This window comes from Canis lupus, chromosome 28 (assembly GCF_011100685.1).
Source record: "Canis lupus familiaris isolate Mischka breed German Shepherd chromosome 28, alternate assembly UU_Cfam_GSD_1.0, whole genome shotgun sequence".
Lineage (NCBI taxonomy): Eukaryota > Metazoa > Chordata > Mammalia > Carnivora > Canidae > Canis > Canis lupus.
Window position 1 is genome coordinate 5,025,839 of NC_049249.1, and position 19,962 is coordinate 5,045,800.

General features: G+C 38.1%; 1 long non-coding RNA gene across 1 annotated transcript in view; it reads right to left on the bottom strand.

Annotated features, from left to right (window-relative positions):
- Positions 1–3,239: 3,239 nt before the first annotated feature.
- The window catches only part of LOC111092997, a 43,039-nt gene continuing 26,316 nt past the window's right edge, over positions 3,240–19,962 (bottom strand). Inside the window, exon 3 of the long non-coding RNA XR_005380254.1 lies at positions 3,240–3,966. This is a non-coding gene — a long non-coding RNA (uncharacterized LOC111092997). The remainder of the gene's footprint in view (positions 3,967–19,962) is intronic.

Sequence of the window (19,962 nt, forward strand, 5' to 3'; positions counted from 1 at the left end):
TCTAAGGGCCATCATATAGTCCTTGCATGTTCCAGTCCATATTCTCTGTCTACTGGATCTATTAGAACAGGACTAATATTTTTGTTCATCTCTATTAATGTGGGCAAAACTGAGGTTTACTTCTCACTGACTTCATTTCTCAGTGACTGTTCAAAGAAGATCTAGTGATTATTAGTTCAATTGGTTTATCTTGCTTAGAAAGAACAGGTTTATTAGACAGTGAAAACTAAACCATTTATGGCCATTATATTATGAATTAAAATCTATATTTACTCTAGGTACTCAAAGAGGTGTGGTATCAATCAAAATGCATTCAATATGTAAACTTAAACATATGCAATAAGGCATCTCATTTTACCCCCTCTCAAGGTGTGATAATCTCAATACTTTGATAGAAATATCCCCATACAGACATTTTTTAGGATTTTCTGTTTTATCCTATGTGCCTAAACCATACATATGCATATACAATAGCATCCTGAACTCCTGAACAAATGTATCAAAGATTCTTTCCCCATGTTCAACAGCAATGACTCACAGATGTCCTAGTTGTCACTGTGTTAAAGAAAGACGTTCTTCAGATGGAGAGAAGATTGTGCTGCTGTTCAGAGCTTGAAAGCTCCCATCTGTGCCAGATTCACTCTATAGCTAGAGTCTTGCTATGACATTTCCCTGGCCTGCCAAAGTATTATTAGGAGGGGCTACAGTGTGTCATAGGGAAGCCCTTTGATTCTAGGGATGGAGAAGTCACTAAGTCCAGCTCTGCCATAACTCTGCAGAGCTTTAGTTACCCCATTACTAAGTGGCTATACTGTACAACATCTAGCATTCACTAAGTGCCATGTGTTATGCCCAAATCTAAATTTTTATTTGTATTGTCTCAGATAAGACTTATAAACAACTCTCTGAGGTTGCTTTTATTATGAACCTATCATATGATGAAGACAACAAAGGCAAGAAAAATTGAACAGCTCATCCCATGTCACACAGTAGGAATCCAGATGATCTAAGTCCATGGATGGGCTTTTGAATGCTGCACTCTATGTGGTAGTGGTTCCTTCTAGCAGTGTCAAACTGAAAGTCTAAAAAATTGTACTATCCTGTATTTCTAAATCTTGAAATTGTTCTCTACATCTTCTGTTATCACCAGGTAGGTGTTATTTTCCTGCTGATGCTAGTTCTGACTCTGCCCTACCAACTTCTCTTTCTTGGTCCAGTACTGCTCAGTGACCACATCTATGTTTGGGATCCCTAAATTTGGAAAATCCACAAGCATAGATTTGTTGGAACCCAGTAGCACCTCAGAACCCAAAGAAACCTACTGCTACCAGGAACGCACTATATCCCAAAAGGTTGAAGACCTTCCAGGGAGAATAAGCTTCTTACTCCAGATCTGAAAATGTCTGCAGATTTTTCTCTTACAGTTCAAATATTTGAAACTGGTTTTGCGGTCTTAATTGCCTCTTACCCCAAGGCAAGAGCAAGATTAGTCAAAGAGCTAATTATGCAGATTTCTCTATTAGATTTCTTCAGCCTAACAGATTCTGAAAGCACTTGCCTATCTACTGTAGAGAAAACATTGATTTCTGTGGCTAGACACCCACTGGGCAGAAATTTCAGATCAGGCCCTACTGTGTTACACGTGGAATTGAATAGTAATGCTGGCTGGAGTGGCCACTGCAAAGTTCTAATACAGTGCTGTCTTTTGCTGTTTTATTATAGTCATGCAGCTTCTACCCACCCCTCACCCCCCCAGTCCACCAGCAGGACCAGAGTATGCTGGTAATCGAACAGAAATCTCACTGGATTATTTGGCTTTCTTTCTACTTGCTGGTGGAAAAATGGGTAAGACATTTGAGTGGGTTGGAATGCTTTTATACATAATGATAAAGCAGCAAAAAACCTAAGGATCTGTTTCTTTTCAATGTTAAGAAACAGATTTTAAAATCTCAGTATGTGTTTCAGAGTTCATTGACAGAGATTTCAAAGACCCCTTTATACTCAAGCTAAACTGTACAAGTGAAAGAATAATATTCAGAAGAGAAAAGAAACTTAAGACCAGCAACACAACCAAGGTTACTGTGAATATGCTTTTCACTTATCAGCTGAGTTTCTACTTCCTATGACCAGCTGGTTTATGGGTGCCTCGTTTGTAGACCAACCTCTGCTACAAATTAATTGTATGATGTTGACCAAATCACTTAACTGCTGCTTATTTGTTAAAAATGAGAGAGGTGACTTAAATATTCTCAAAAGTATCACTTACCTAAAAACAGGGGTTTTGGTCAATACAGATCTGTTTAAATCTTGACTTCAACATGTATTAGCTTTGTGACTCTGGCCAAGTATATCCTCTCTCAGCCTCAGTATTTTCATCAGTGAAGTGGGTGCTAATACACATGCCTTATAGGGTATTATAAGGAATGAACTATATAATGCACATAAAGCATTTTGCATGGTGGTTCTCACTAGGGATAATTCTGCTCCCTCCCCCAGGGTGTATTCAACAATGTCTGAAGACATTATTGGTTGTCACAACTGGGGGATGTGACTGGCATCTAGCGAGTAGAGAGGCAAGGGGTGTTTTTCAACATCCTATATGCACAGAACAGCATCCCACAACAAAATGTCAATCTTGTAAAGGTTGTAAATCCCTGGACATAACATATGGCTCACTGTCAGAACTCAGTAAATGGTGGTGGTGGTGGCTTTGGTGGCTCCAGAGACCACACACCGGAGGCAGTACAGAAATCGTGGGTCATATAAACATTCGATGAGGATACATTTTTCATTTGGAAAAGGAGATAGTTTTTCTTTCAGAGCTCTTCTCTGATTGGATTGGGAAAGTCCTGGGCCTAAAATGAGGCCTGTGTCTTTATACCCAAGACCTGGAGCTACCAACAGAATGTTTATCCTAAATCCCAGGTCCAAATTCAACCAAATAACATAAGAGTTTTCCACTCTTCTATCAACCTAAACAGAAAGGGTTCCAAGCTTAATTAATTTGCATTAAAATTCCTCCCTTTTCCACTATTAGTTCCAATAATAATTTACTGTAGGTCAACCATAAATCATTTACTCCAAAAAGTCCTAAGCAGTAATTACTGCTTTCCAATTCAGTGCACTAAATTAGATTATAATTATTAGTCACACTTGCAGCTTTTATTTAGACTCCAACGCTAGCCAACACAAAACAAATGTTTGGAATGTTTATAAGCACTTTCTTTTTAACTTGACCGTTTTTTTTTTGTTTTTTTTTTTACATTCAATAGAAACCATCATATAAAAATTGGGTTTGCCTGACATCATGCATATTATAAGAATCAACAACCTGGCAGACATCAACACACACAATTTCATAACCTCACGGACCTGTCAAGCCAGAGGAAGGTGATGTTACTGAAGTATAATAAGAAGTCTACTGGCCCTGGATTAATCTTTCTGAGGGGTCTATAAGGTAGCCTGAAAAGCTCATGTATTTATTTGTGGTTTACTGTTAGTGTCCTTCTTGCCCACTGGACTTTAAGCTCCAGGAAGAAGCATAGCATAGTAACAGGAAAAATGAACTTGAAAATAAGATTTTACGAATTCATACACCTGTCCTAACTAGTTCATCTACCAGCACTAGGATCTTGAGAAGGTTCTTCTTTAAAACTCAATTTCTCATTGAAAATTGTGTATTCTGTTGGTAGTATCTATATCACTAGAGTTTTGGTGAGAGTAAAACAAAATAAAGCTGAAGACCTAGTAAGACCTTAAACATGTAAATGCTGGCCATTTTTATGTCATTATTATGGCAAAGAGTGGGTCTGTCCTGTTTACCAGTGTAGAGTTAGTCCTCAGTACATTGCTTGCAGAGATTATTGGCTTAACAAACAGTTGCTGAATGATTGAAATGTAGACTACTGGCTAGCAAGGTGACTTCTGGGCAATTTGCTTGATCTCCTTGAGCCTCAGCATATTGATCTGTGGGTAGAGAGGGTTGTTATGAAAATTAAATTAGATCATCATATTTGTGACAATACATGACATAAAACATTTGCTTAATGAATGTTGACTATTATTATTAAGATTGTTCCCATGGTGGAGTGTCTAGCTGGCTCAGTCAGTAGAGCATGAGACTCTTGATCTTGGGGTCATGAGTTTGAGCCCTACATTATGTATAGAGCTTACTTTAAAAATGATTACCCCCATGGTTAGCTATGTGTACCTTGAACAAATCTCTTAATTTGAAACTCTGGTTTCCTGATATGAACAAATAGGCATTGATTCATTTTCTCAGGTGGAAGTGGAGAGTTGGTTGTAGGCAGTGTGGAGGGTTTGCCAGGAAGATGTGATGGAGAGAGGATATTTATAATGGACTGATTATAATGATGAGCCATGAGGAGTAAGGATGGAAGTGAGGACATAAAAGGTAAATGGATAAAGAAAAATATGTAAACTCACTGAAATGAAGCCCTCCTATTCTTTGATGGAGCTAAAGTGCCAGAATAAGGGAAGCAGCAGTCTGGCAGCTAGAGCAGGATGTTTGAAACAAACTTTTGGAAGAGGTGTCGGTGCTAATGTTAATTCCTCCCATAGCACTTTATATACACTAATACACACCAAAAAACATCTGCTGCAGAATGAATTCTTTGAGCCCTTCTTTTCCCTGGAAGACGCTGCTTAGAGCTTGTGAGGAAAATTTCAACCATAAATGAAAATATTTCCCATATACGCTTAACATGCAGAATCAGTGCTACTTCTCCACCATCCATTCATTTGGTAAATATTCACTGAGGGCCTATTACATAGCAGACACTGTTCTATATTTTCGAGACATTGTACTGTATTAAGTCCCCCAAAATGGAAATTTCATTTTATATGGTTCAACTAAATTTACAACATCTTGTTATGATGAACATTGGGTGTTGTATCTAAGTGATGAATCTCTAATTCTACTCCTGAAACCATTACTGCACTATATTTAGCTCAAATTCAAATAAAAATTTTAAAACAAATAAACAAGCAAATAACAAAACAAAAGATCCCCGCCTGTGTGTGTTGGGCGGGCTGAGAGACAAGGGCACTCAAAATGGCGGACATCTCAAATTGGCTCAAAATGGCTGATCTTCCCGCCAAGGCAGCCATGAGCACCGCGTCATCTCCAGTAAATGGAAGCCTAGACAGGAAACCCAAACTTTCCATCCAGGACTTTCCAGCCAGGGACCACCCCCCATCGTCTGTGCTATCCCCACCCCCAGCCAGTCACCTAGGGACACGGTGTTCCCTTGCCAGTTTGGCAAGGGACCCACCCGGATCCGGACCGGAACCAATAAGGCTTAAGAACCCCACACTCCCCAACCCCGGCGCGACTTCCCCGACTCGGGCCACCTCTCCGAGTCTCGGAACCTCCCAGGGAGCGCTCCCCATTAAAAGCACTCTCGAACCTACTGCCTGGCTCTGCCGTTTTTTGTTTTTTGTTTTTGTTTTTTTTTTTATTTCTCCGCTTTCATTTTGGAAAAACCTTACAATGTGGAGCTTACATTCTGATAGAGATATATGATGATGAAAATTAAGTAAAGTTAATAGTTGACTTATAGTTAAAAATTAACTATAGTTTACAGAAAAGATAAGGACTATGGAAAAGGTAGAGTAGGGACACCTGGGTGGCTCAGCGGTTGAGCGTCTGCCTATGTAGCTTAGTGTGTGATCCCAGTTTGGGGATCCTGTCCCACATCAGGCTCCCTGTGAAGAGCCTGCTTCTCCCTCTGCCTGTCTCTTTGTGTGCGTGTGTGTGCGCGCGCCTCTCATGAATAAATAAATAAATAAAATATTTTTTTAAAAAAAGGAAAAGGTAGAGTGGAGCAAACAATGGAGCCTCAGGGGTATTGGTGAGTTTGATTTTAAATAGTGTGTTCAAGGTGAGTTTATTGAGGTGACCTTTAAGTAGTATTCCGAGGAATAATCCAATCTTCTTTTGGAGAATCTCCTTTAGCTGAGATGGCTGAGCAGCTGACTACTTAAGACATCCTTACAGATCCCAGCGTTTGAGGGTTCCAGATCCTCATCATCTGCTCCCCCATTTCTAAACATGATTTTCTTTCTTCAGTAGGACAAAATCCCTATCACGAAGAGGCTTTCCCATGATAAAATCCATCATGTGATCCTCCAACACTGCTGAAGAATCACCACCCCTGGTTTGTCAGGTTTCAGATGGCCGATTCCCCGCCTCAGGCTCCTAGGATGGGACCATGTACTTCTGGCAACCCAAAGCTGGTGCCAGAACAAATAAGCAGGGTACTGATTATACCCATCCCTTCTAAAAACCGCTAGAATTTCTCCAGCCCCTAAAATAAGATAATTAAGGGGTAGAATTCCTGAAAGTGTGAAAGAATACCTTTTGGGAAGAGACCTTAGTCAGTTTCTCACCCATTCATATTAACCACAGAGACAGGCAACAGGTGACCATTATTCCAGGGGTTCCCATTGGGCCTCTGCAGGAATAAATGCAGGCTATTCTATGAGAGATCAATGGGAGTGAGATCCTGTAGCTTCACCTAAAAGGGATATCAGCAATTGCTCTTGGTTTAGTGGAATGTGAAGATCAAGAAAAAAGTAGAAGACCTGAAGCAAAAAGTGGTAAGAAGTGGTGTCAAGAATACATTCCAGATGCTCAGATCCGGTTTACTGGCTAACTCAAGTTGATGCCATAGAAGTAACAGTCAGTAGCCTCCAAAAATAACTCCTCTGGTCAGAGCTTAAGAAATGAAGAAACTTAGTTTTAATATGGAAATATTTCTCTACCCAGTCAATATAGCTTATCTGTAAATGTTTGGAAGAAACATCAGTAAAAATATATATGTTGAGGCCATTGCCATAGAAGAGTAAGGTAGAGAGCAAATATATATTTGTCTAACTTAATCAAGACAAACAACTCAACTGGATAATTTGAGCCCCTAAAGAACTCATTTTTTGTCCAGTGTGTAATTAAGACAAGTGTTTAAGCTAGTTCTTATATATTTACATCATTGCTTTAATCCCTTACTTTCTGGCCACATTGTGAATGTTTTCTAAGTTGGGAAGATTCTTCACTTAAAACTTAGTATTCTCCTTCTTAAACAAGGCCTAAAATGAAATCAGGAAGAAACTCAAGAGGAGAATCACTTTCAAATTTTCAGTGCAACCTTAATTCTAATTTGAGAATTCCAAATCAATTCTGCACTCAATTAGATAATTGTTTGAGCTTTGGGCTTCCTATTACTCTACCATCATACCCCAGCTATTGTCTACTACGGTAAGTCAGCTTGAATTTCTCAGGTTATATTATTTCCTTTTTCTTGCCAAGATAATGGAAGAGTATAAGCCCTCCTAAGGCACATCACACTGAGAAATATTGGGGGCAGGAAACGGACAAACTAGTTTTTGTGAAGGAAATAATGGCTGATGTTTACAACATGCTTACTTTGTGTTAGGCACAGAGATATATTTTGGGTTTTAGCATAAAGTTTGCCTCCTCAATTATTCTACTTCTTTACTCTAGAAATGCATCAAGCTCTTTATAGTTGAGTGCTAGTATTTCTCCCAGAGGTTCAGTGTCTCTGGTCCAATACTATTGTGTTTATCATGGCAGGGTTTATAGGATGACACTCTTCTCAATATCTTCCTTTGTGTTTTGTATCTTGAGCTTATAAGATGAACCCATTCTCTAATATTTAAGATTATCTTCTTCATTTCACTCATATTTCTCTCTGAATTTTGGACCTTTTTAGATTAAAAGCATCTTTATTAAACAGGCAGATTTGAAAAATGTTAAACAGACATTGATAATAATTAAAGTTCCTTTTTAATTTTTATGAAGCACTTTCTCACCTTTTACTTAGTAACTGTAATTGCCTAGATCATTTTCCAAGACATGCCACAAGATAGGCAGTCAGAAAATAAAATAGTACCCCAAGTTTGAAGGTTAATGTCTAGAATGCATTTTGAAAGCAAACAAGACTCCTAAAACTCAAGCTTGAATTCTTCTGAGCTACTTTTGAAATTTACACAGCACCTCCTTTTTCTTAACTCAGCCTGAAAATCTTTCCCCCTCCCATTTACTTATGCAGAGTTGAATACCACTGAGATTCCTGCTGAGTTATTTCTGTTATGGGATCTGACCTGCTTTTGAGCTAGTCAACATCTCATCTCTTATTTGGGTCTTCTCTCTTCCATATCTGCCCTCCCCGGTTGCTTTGTCAACTTATCTGGCCTCTGATCCTCTGAAAGGACCAAGGAAGGATGGAGCAAGAAAAGCAGGCTCCAGCTGATGTTTTTTCTTATCAATCCTAGCAAGCCCTTCTTCCCTAAACATAAAACTCCTTACCACCACTATTTCCTAAAATGGATCTCAGTGTTAATAGTTTTATTTGGAAAGAAAAAAATTTTCTGGTCAAATAAATTTGGGAACTGCTGACTTAAAATCAAATGAGTTTCTTGATTGCAGAACTTCCTCAAGCTTTTAACATGCTAATGTGCATTGTGAATCTCTTAAAGGGTGATATAGTATACTGTGTTTCCCAAACTCATTTTACTGCAAAGCAGCGTTGTTGGTTTTTTTTTTTTTTTCTGGGAGCATATTTTGAAACTAATGTTTTAAGGAACATAATTTTTTTCAACTCATTTCAATTTTTCTCAGTATTTTCCAAACTTCAGCCTTTCAATTGTGACCTTCATAATTTCTGCCAACAATTTTCTTTAAATCAACTCATTTTTCTACTTAAACAAATTTATTTGAAAAGGAAGTGACTGTAAATGGAATATAAGAATCACTTGCCATAACTGGAAAAATAACCATGAAATTAAGTAGAATTAAGTAATGCTACTGAGAAATTTTAAAAATATAATTAAAACAGTATGGTACTGGTACAAAAGTAGACACATAGATCAATAGAACAGAATAAAGACCTAAGAAATAAATCCACAGTTACGTGCTAAATTAATCTCCGACAAAGGCGGCAATAATATACAATGCTTTCAATAAATGGATTTGGAAAACTGGACAGCTAAAAGCATGAAACTAGACTTCTTTCTAACACCATACACAAAAATAAATTCAAAATGTAATAAATACCTAAATGTGAGACCTGAATCCATAAAAATCTTAGAAGAGCACATAGTCAATCATTTCTCTGACATCAGCCGTAGCAACATTTTCCTAGATGTGTCTCCTCAGGGAAGGGAAACAAAAGCTAAGATAAACTATTGAGGCTGCATCCAAATAAAAAGCGTTAGCACAGCGAAGGTAACAATCAACAAAGCAAAAAGACAGCCTACATAATGGGAGACGATATTTGCAAGTGATATATCCAGTAAGATGTTAATATCCATAATATATGAAGAACTTACACAACTCAACAATTAAAACACGGGCAGAGAACTTGAAAAGACATTTTTTTACAAAGACATCCAGATGGCCAACAGAAATGAAAAGATGCTTAACATCACAGATCTTCAGGGAAATGCAAATCAAAACCGCAATAAGTATCACCTTACACCAGTTAGAATGGCTAAAATCAAAATGAAAAGAAATAGCAAGCATTGGCAAGGATGTGAGAAAAAGGAATCCTTGTTCACTGTTGATGGGAATGTACAAAAATTAAAAATAGAAATATATGAACTAATAATTCAAGCACTAATTAAAAAAGATACATGCACTCCTATGTTTACTGCAGCATTATTTATAATAGCCAAGATATAGAAACACCCTAAATGTCCATCAGTAGATGAATAGATAACACAAATGTAGTACGCACATACACACACACATTGGAATATTACAGCCATAAAAAAGGAGGAGATTGTCCATTTGAGACAACATGGATGGACCTAGAGTATATTATGCTAAGTGAAACAAGTCAGTCTCATAAGTGAAATCTCAAAGAAAAAAACCAACAAATAATTAAACAAACAAAAAGCAGAATCAGACCTATAAGTACAGAGAACAAACTAATGGTTACCAGAGGGGAGGGCAGTGGGGGGAATGGGCAAAATGGGTGACAGGGAGAGGGAGGTACAGACTTCCAGTTATAGAATGAGGGGAATAAAAGACACAGCTTAAGGAATGTAGTCAATGATATTGTGTTTGCATTGTAATGGGAAGATGGTAGCTACACTGGTGGGGAACATAGCATAATGTATAAACTTTTCAAATCACTAAGTTGTGCACCTCAAACTAAGGTAACATTGTGTGTCAACCATACTAAAATTAAAGAACATATCAAAATTAAACAAATAAACTAAAATAAATAGTGCAATTCAGGCAATAATATTAAATTGATTTATATAAATACATGTTTGAGAATAAGTCTCTCTTGAGAAGAATGGAGCTAATAATAATCAATAATGGAGGCAATCTGGCCACTGTTACATGTTTTTGATGATTATGAAGATTCACTATTGAGAGTATTCTGGGTTTTTTTTGGTTGATGGAGAGAGAATCTTGGTTCCTTGTGCATACAAAGCTGGCCAAAATTATTTAAACACTTTCTGAGATAGAGCTGGAAACTAAAAACCAATTTCTTTTTAAATTTTTTTTTCTTTTTACTAGGCACTTGATTTCTTAATTATTATTTTTTCTCAGTTAATGGAAAATTTCAAAACAGGATATCTACCTCCTACAGTCAACAAACACTAGTATTTTTACATAATCATTTCTCAGCTAACTTATTTTTATGTAAACTTTTAATATGACATACCCTATTGCTGAAGTATTTTAAAGTAAATTAATGATATCATGATACTTCACCCCCAAATTTTTCAGCATGCATCTCCAAAAATAATATTTTTCTGCATACCTACGATACTGTTATCTGTCAAGCCTAACACGTCCAATATTCAGCTCATATAAGAACTTTGTTCAAGGAAACTTGTTTCAAGAAGCCATTGAATGATCTCCAGATGGTCTTCTTTTGAGACTGTCAAGTTGTTTTGTACTGCCCAGAAAGTGATACATAAAACATTCCTTATCTATTCTCCACTGCCATTTAATTTGGTGAAACACTGATGAAATCCTTTTATAAATATTTTCTAGTTTTACTTCATGACATTCAAAATATTTTCAATGACTTTTCCAGATGAGTTGATAAATAAAGCCTTCCACTTATAGGAAGGTTTTCAATATTTGTTGGTTGATGAATTGGAGGAACAAGATTAAAGGAGATTAGAGAATAAGGCAGTGCTGTGTCTGATGGAGTGTTTATATTATCTATGTTGGGTGCTCACCATGAGCCAGGCATTAGGCTACATTTGGCATCTTATTTTATATCTATTACCTTATTTCATGCTCAATGCATCCTATGAGGCACTGTATTGTTTTCGGGATAGCTGCATACAGTTAAGCGGAGGCAAGAGCCTGAAATCCACCTTTTGTCCCAATCACCAGACTGTTCACCAGGAGGTTTCAGGGGTTTTCCCCAATTCACAATGATCTCACATCACGGCTGGTTGTAGCCATGCTGGGTTTTATAGCAGAGCCATCTGAGGTACAGGGCAAGCCCCAAGTCCATGTCTTTTTGTAACTCGAATCATACTCCTAATCACCTGCTGCTGCTTCCCAGAGAATAGAACTGAAATCAAAATTGTTTATGAGGGCGGTGGGAAGAAAGATCCTGAAAAGCTTGGGGGAAACGCAGAGGGCCATGTTCCTAAATACAACCGTGGCAAAATGAGCTTTTCTGTTATGGTGGGCAGACGGCCTTTTATGCATATTATAGCCAGACATTATGCTATGAGAGGTGATCAGTTTTAGCAAAGAAGACATCCATCTTTGTCTTTGCCTCACGCCAAAGACCATGAAGGCTTGGCACAGATGGGGTCACCTATGTGGATTTGGGAACAGACTAGTGAATAAAGAAGTGGCCTCCCCATGTGAAGCCAGGAAGCTTTGGGAAGGAAAAATATCTGAGAGAGGGGAGACAGAAAAATATCTAAGGAGAGATGGTGCACATCATGAGACTTGTGCAGGGAATAGTCAAGAAATGTTGGCAGTGCTCTCTGACCTCCTGGAGATCATGACCAAGTCAGGGCACTTCCAGCAAGAGGCAGAGTTTTACACTTTCCTGGCCAGGGCAAGACACATCACCATCTAATTTATTTTGGTCAAAACTCCAGAACATCCAAAAATGTGGCATCCTGTTGTTGTACTCCAACAGAATGGGATCTTGTTTTTGCTTACTTTTGAGTTTTTGTTCTTGCTCTTTTAAAAAATGGCTGTTTACTCTTGAAACATAGCCCAGGCCATCCGGTTGGGCCAGGCATTCTGTTGAGAGCTTTACTAGCATTATCTGAGTTATTTCATCTTCTCAATAGTTATGCACACGTGCAAGAGCATCTTATTTTACAGAGGAGGAAACTGAATTTTCCTACACTTCAGAAGTAATGAGGGTTATAGAGCAACCTCATGTCAGCCTGACTTAAAAGTCTATCCTTATGATGTTACACTGATATCTAGGGGAAAACTCTGTGGTTTTCATTTGCGGGGGCTCTGAAGCTAAGGAAGGTTGTTAAACTGCCTACCATCATTGTTGATTAAGTAGCAGGTAGGAGGAGGAAAAATCTGGAGCAACTGTTTCTTTTTAAAGGGAAGAATAAAGTAGGCGGGTCACTGTGACTGGAGAATTCTACGAATGAGATGTGAGCCTTGTGACTGAAATAACACTTCTATTAATACAGTCCAATAGGAGAAAGACCCAAGAAAAGGCATCCTGACCTGCGTGAACAGATGTTTAGCAGGTAGGAGGTGTCTGGAGGACCAACGTTTTCATTTTAACTTAGAAGGAAAATCAGACAAGTCATGAAAGGCTGTACTCCCTCCCTTTCTTAAATTCATCTTTATTGAAGCATAATTGGCATATAAAATTGTAAGATATTTAAAGTGTACATCGTGGTGATTTGATACAAGTATACATTGTGAAAGGACCCCTCCCATCCTGTTAATTAACACATCCATCACCTCTTATATTTCTTTTCCTTTTCTTGATGAGAACATTTAAGTTCTGCTTTCCTAGCACATTTTAATTATACAATACAGTGTTCTCAACTCCAGATAGCCAGCACTTTTTTTTTGTTTTTTAGATTTTATTTATTTATCCATGAGAGACACAGAGAGATGCAGAGAGAGGCAGAGACACAAGCAGAGGGAGAAGCAGGCTCCATACAGGGAGCTGGATGTGGGACTCAATCCCAGGTCTCCAGGATCACACCCTGGGCTGAAGGCGGTGCTAAACCGCTGAGCCACCCAGGCTGCCCTTGCCATTATGTTTTATATGAGATCCTCAGACCTCATTCATCCTAGAGCTGAAAGTTTATACCCTTTACTAACCTCTCCCTCTTCCTTTTACCACACTTCCCCCACCCTGGAACATCCCTGGAAACCACTTTTCTGCTCTGTTTTTATGAGTTTGACTTAAACAAAAGATTCCATGTATAAATGACACCACACAGTATTTGTCTAGCTTTTTCCTAGCATAATGTCCTTAAGTTCCACCCATGTTGTTACAAATTGCAGGAATTCCTTCTTTCCCATGGCTGAGTATTCCTCCTCCCTCCATTTTCAACTGTGGCATGAAATAAGCCTCAGGAGGAGTTTGGAATCAACTCTTTTTTTGGTGAGGGGTACTCTTGGCACCCTGTTAAAGCATTAAGAGTTACAAGAGTCAGAGTAGGCAGTTATAAGAAGAGTTATCTAAAAAGAGAACAAAACACATTTGTTCTGAATATTCCATGAAAGTTCAATAGCATAAGTTGAAGTTGTTTAATACACGTATTTTCATTGTAATACAAAACAGTGAAAGAGAAAAGAAAGCTGAAGTTTTTTTTTCCCCTGACACCTAGGTCTCAGCCAGAATTCCAACCAAATCTCAGTTCCTCCTTCTTACGATCTTGGAAAATTTCTTAACTGAAAACTTGGTTGCATCAGCTTTTTTTTTAAGATTTTATTTTATTCATGAGAGACACAGGCAGAGGGAGAAGCAGGCTCCATGCAAGGAGCCGGATGCGGGACTCAATCCAGGACTCCAGGATCCAAAGGCAGATGCTCAACCGCTGAGACACCCGGGCTGCCCTTGCATTGGCTTTAAACGTGGTAACACTGGTACCTAATTCTTGGAGCTTTTGCGAGAATTAAGTGATATCCTTCATGAAGCACCTGCACAGCATTTGGCAAATGTCCGGTCTAAGAAAGTTTTGCGGCTTCCACCCTGCGGTCATAAGCAATCCCTCTCCCCCACCACTAGGTGTCAGCACACCTAAGCTTCCAAGGCTGCTCTTCTGCCCTTAATTTAATTTAACAAATACGCAGCGCTTACTCTGTCAAGCTAAAACTCTCTTAGACGATGCTGGAGGTAAAAAGCTGAGTAAGATGGCCCTTGATTTTAAAGAGTTTATAACAGAATTCTAAGTTCTGGCCAAATTGGACAGGAACAATTGTTCTATTTGGCTGGTGTGTTTTTGTTTATTTTAAATTGATTCAAATGTCTTTAGGTTTGGCCTGCAGTCTGTGCTTCACCCAGGACACCTGCCCTCTTTTCCCAACCCCCTTTTCTCATATTATTCTCAGTTACCTTTTTGACCCTGGCAGGCATTTGAGACAGAAAGCCCTGGTCTACTAATGGGTTAAGTGGAGAATAATGCAGACTAGATGAAATAATATCTTGAGAGCTAAATCGGTGTAAATGCACACTGATGGGGGAAGATAAGCCCGGTGAAATGAATTGGGCCCCTTTCATAATTTTACTGAGACCCACCCAGATCTAGCTCTGCTACATAAAATTGTTTCCTGTTCTATTCCGTCGAATTCCCAGAAAACTACAAAATAAAGAAAAAACATAAACTGCTGATTGGTTCCTAAAACCTTCCAGATGAAAAAGCTTACAAAATGAAGCCTCACATGGGAGATACTAAAAGGCAGGAGCTGCTAAAAATGGGCTGGGTAGTAATGTTGTAAGCCCAGAGCTCTAGCTCTGATTCTGACAGCTGCCAGGGAGAGGTTTCACCTTGAGACTCATAAAATCTCAGCACAGGAAGGGAGATGGGTTTTATAAGTTGGGAAACTAAGTGAATATATAGCTAAATGACTTGTCTCAGGTTCTACAGATTGTGGGAAATGGCAGTACAGAATCAAAACCCCTGCTTGCCCAATTTCTAGTTGTTCTTTTCATACTATATGATGGAGACAGGTAATATTTTTGGCTTGAGTAATTCACATGCTTGATCTAGATGACCTATAGTTACTGATAATTCTCACTTCATCTTTTTCTGAGACATGTTTTTGGACCTTGGAATTCTAGGGAGTTATGTGTCCATGTAGCAGAGTTGTAACTTCAGCTAACATCTAAGTTGTATAAGCACAGGAAAAGTGAAATAGAAATTTCACCTTGTCCTTTGAGCAATCTAGGGAAAAATAAAAATCATCTGCTACTGAAGGGGAAGAAAAAGGCATACAAAATGGATTTTTGACATTGATTCAACTTACTGGGTCTTTGCCCAGTTCCTCTCTTTGTAGAAATGGAGCCAAGAGTAATAAAGATAAATCAGGATCAACTGGTTCAAAGATATGACTCAATTCAGAGATTTCATTTCTCAGTAGAAAGCTTTATAATAAACAAATCCATTCTCTTAAGCTGCTCTTGTAGTGGCCACCACTGTAATTTTGTGTTCTTCCAAAACCAGCCACACCATAGGATGGAGTATGGAAGGCTGGGGTTATCATTAGAGGATTTACCACACTCTGAAGTTTGTTCCTGGGTTCATTCAATCCTTAAACAAATAATTGCTGGTGTCCGGGGGGTCTTTATGGATGAAGATGAATAGGATGAGAACATTGCTCTTAAGAAGCTAATGTCTTAGTGAATGGTGGGAGATAAAATAAGCACAGGTATTTCTTTCATATCAAGTATGCCATAATAATTGAAGAAATCAGTTAAAATAGCATTGGGGGATCAGAGAAATCTTTGCAGGAGAGACTGCATTGGTGTTGGGTCTTAAAGGATGGATACAATTTCTGTAAGCCTTGGCTCCCACAGGCCTCTCTGCTTAGAATGGCCACCTTACATTTTGGCTGATAAAAAGAGGTGAATGAATAATTCTTTTAACATGTACTATTTGAAAGCCTACAACGTTCTGTGATAAACTATCCTTTACTGCTCAGTTAATGCTACCATCGTATCTGAGCTTTATATGAGCATATCAGCAAAGACTCCTTCCTTGCTTGCATTTCTGGTTTACTTAATTCATGTTGGTTATTTTGTATGAATCCCATAACTAGAACTACATTTATATATACATGTTCCATTTATCTACTTGACTCATAAGCTTCTTGAGGGCAGGTATGATTTTGTATGTTATTTTAAGTTAGCCCAGTATTTACTACAGAGAAGGAGTTTAAGAATAATTCATTGAATAAAATGAGGTAGGTGATTATCCAATCTTTATCTTTTGTACATGTATAGAAAAGGCTATGTCTGTGTCAATCACTTCTGTCTTCTTCACGACAAATACCACCACGATGGTCAAGACCACAAGCCATATTTCAGAGTGTTGAAAAATAAAATGGTCAAATGGATAGGTCTTGAAATTCTCTATCTTCTGTAATGTGTCCCGGGCAGAGCCCAGTCTATTCTACTATGTAGTTTTTATGGAAATGGTTTTGAACTTTATGTGAAACTGTTTTGTAAAGACAATGAAGTGTAACCTTTGTAGAAAATCTTATAAAGATAAAGATATATGACTTTGAATTCCCGAGGCTTAAATTTTTTGTTACAGTGTATATGTGTTAGCTTTTAGCTCCTTTTAAAATCAGAAAGCTTTGGAGATTAAAAACTGAGTTTGTGCAGAAGACTGCTCAGGGGCTGAAATAATAGAGCACCTCATCATTTTCTACACTTACCCATCAGTTCAAGCCTTTACTTTTGTCATATAAAAATTACAGAGGTTAATAGGCTGGCTTCAGCCTTGTTCCTCAACTTGCCAGCGGGGTTTAAAGTCAGAATCTGAAGGATACATAAGACATACATTATTGAGTCTGTCTAAATTGTCTCTATACAAAGACCCGCCATGAAAAGAAGATAGCTTCAGAGGCTCAGCTTCATTGGCCCAGAATCCAATGGGATATCATTAAGTATTTTGAAAAATAAAAGCTAACAAAACTTATAATGTACATGGTCAATTTTCATGCTCAAGAATCTTAAGAGGTAGGTACCTTCACTATCACACAAATGAGAAAACTGAAGCTCAGAAAGTTTCTGCATGTGGCCTAAGGTTAGTCAGTTGGTGTTAGTAGAGGAAAGATTTGAACCTTGTGGCTCTATACCTACAATATTAATTGCTACGCTATTTTGGCTTTTTTGGAATTCTACATCCCTTTATATGACACTTTGAGAATATGTCCACCCTCCTCTAAGAAAATAGGCTGGCCACAGAAATAGATTCCATTCTAGATTCTAGATTTTACCCTAGAAGTTGGTTTTGGGACCTTCATGAAAGAGAGTCTGGTATAATTTAGTGCTGCATAAATATTCCCTGAATGAATAACAAGTTCCTCAGTAGATTCTTTCTTTGTTAAACTCTTCATTGAAATTTTTATTAAATCCTCAGTTGGATTCAGGATAGATAGTCAATGGAGTCTAAAAGAATATTCTATCCTTCTACTCAGATGCTGCCTAGAAAAGCAAAGCATGTGGATATGAATATTAGCAGGGTATTTCCTACATACTCTATTGCATTTATGAAATTGCTATTAATTTTTCTCAATCCACTGCCATTTTAAGAGCTACTAGGCTGTCATTATATAGCAATTTAATGCTATCTTTCCCTTTTCCATCAACAATGCTAATGCATAATTAAACCATGTGCTCTGGGGGAAAAGACTCTTTTACAGAAGTAAAAGCAAGATAGTGTCTCAAGAAAAGAGCACAGAAAATTTAAATACTAAGTTAATATTGATACATTAATGTCGGTGTATATTTTGGCAAGGGAAACTAGCTTGAATAATTTCTTTCCATAATGCTTTGTAATTTATTGATAGTGTGTTGTTCTTGAAGTCTAAAGACACAGTTCTCAGCCATAAGGTTTTAACGTATTACATAAGATAATTAGAAAAAATTAATAATCATTTGATTATTTAGATGCAGCAGTTAAAAAGTGTTGATATCTCTAATATACACTCAGATAGATCAATATTAAGGTATCAAGTACCTTAATATAATTTTTAGTTTTTTTTTTTTTTTGTTTTTTTAAGCTCTAGATAAGACCCAGACATTCTCAATGTGTAGCAGGCACAGGATGAGCAGATGCAAATTAATCTGAATCCCCTGGAAATCATTTTGACACTAGTTTTCTGGCATTTTCCCATTTCATAAATAAATGCATCCTATTACCTTTATTTACATTTAGCTACAGGCCAGTAGAAAAAACCCATTTAACAAATATCAGGCTAAACTCTGACTAATAATTTGGCAGAGTACATCTCAGAGGGCAAGGCAGCTATGAGCTATAAACATGAGGCACAGAGAAACAAAAGCCATGCAAAACACTATCTATGACTCTGTTGGTTTGGCTCTATTCTACAGATCACCGGTTGGAGGGAAATTTTCAAGCATTTCCCCATTTTTCTTTCTCCATTGCTTTTCACACTGAGAACTTAGGTCAATACTGCTTTCCTTTGTAAGCCAATTTACCTTTGGAAATGAAGTGATTGTTTACCAGGAAAGGAGATGGAAAGAATTCTGGGTAGGGTCTTGTGGTTTGGTGGGCCCTATGAATTCCTCATATTGTAACCCGATCTCAAAAGCAGAGAAATGCCACAGAGCTCTAGGCAGAACCTTCTAATCTTTGGTCAAATCCAGGGACCTAAGCCATGACAAGAGAAAATGAATCTAGAACAAAGGAAATTATTTTCAGGGGAGCACGTCACAGCTTGGAGCCCACTTAATAGATTAAAAATTCAGTTTCTCTTTAGAGTGAATTTGAGTGATTTAGAGTGAATTAGAATGGAAGCGGGAAGACCCCCAGGGACCCTGGGCTCTAGAAAAGACTTCTAGGGGCATGGCTGAACTTCTATTGTAGTACTGGCATCATGTGTCACTACATGCTCAGCTTCTAACATTTGGAGTCTATTCAGTATCCTTTCCACTGAGAAGGGTCTCTTCCTTTAATGGAATAAGTCTTTGGGGTCCTAGTTGTTGGTTTCATGTAATTCTTTGAAGGACATCTGTATTTTACTCTTCAATGAAGGACTGCCTTCTATAATAAAAACCTAAAAAAACAAACATACCCTCTGATTCACATATCAATGAGCATAGCTAAGAATAAAATAAATCTTTCAGAGGCTTAATACAGACCAAATCTCTATAGCTTCGGAGGTTGTGATATAGGGATAGAACCCCCCAGAAGTCATCAAGACTTGAATAACTGCATAAATGTGGTTAATCACAAGGTGTTTTTCTCTGTGTATTCTTGTAATAAGATGTTTGACAATCAAACATCAGACTTACTTAAGGTGGGTGGATAGTCACTGGGACACTGATTATCTGTTTTATTATGTAGATCATTTTTCAAAGTTGTCATTAAAATGTGGAATCTTGGGGTGCCTGGGTGGCTCAGTCAGTTAAGCATCTGCCTTAGGCTCAGGTCTTGATCCCAGGGTTCTGGGAACGAGCCCCCCATCAGGCTTCCTGCTCAGCGGGGAGTCTGTTTCTCCCTCTCCCTCTGCATCCCCTCCCCTGCTTGTGCTCTCTGTTTCTCAGAAAAAGAAAATCTTTTTAAAAATATGGAATCTTATTTTTAATGCACGGCAGAAGCCTGTTACTTCAACGAATCCAAAGGTATCTTAGCACCGCAAGTACTGGTGTTCCAAGTTGGGATTATACCATATAAGGCATTAAGAAATGTTCCCCTAAAGGCTTAGAAGGAAACATCCAAAACCTCCAAGGCCTCAAGCATTCT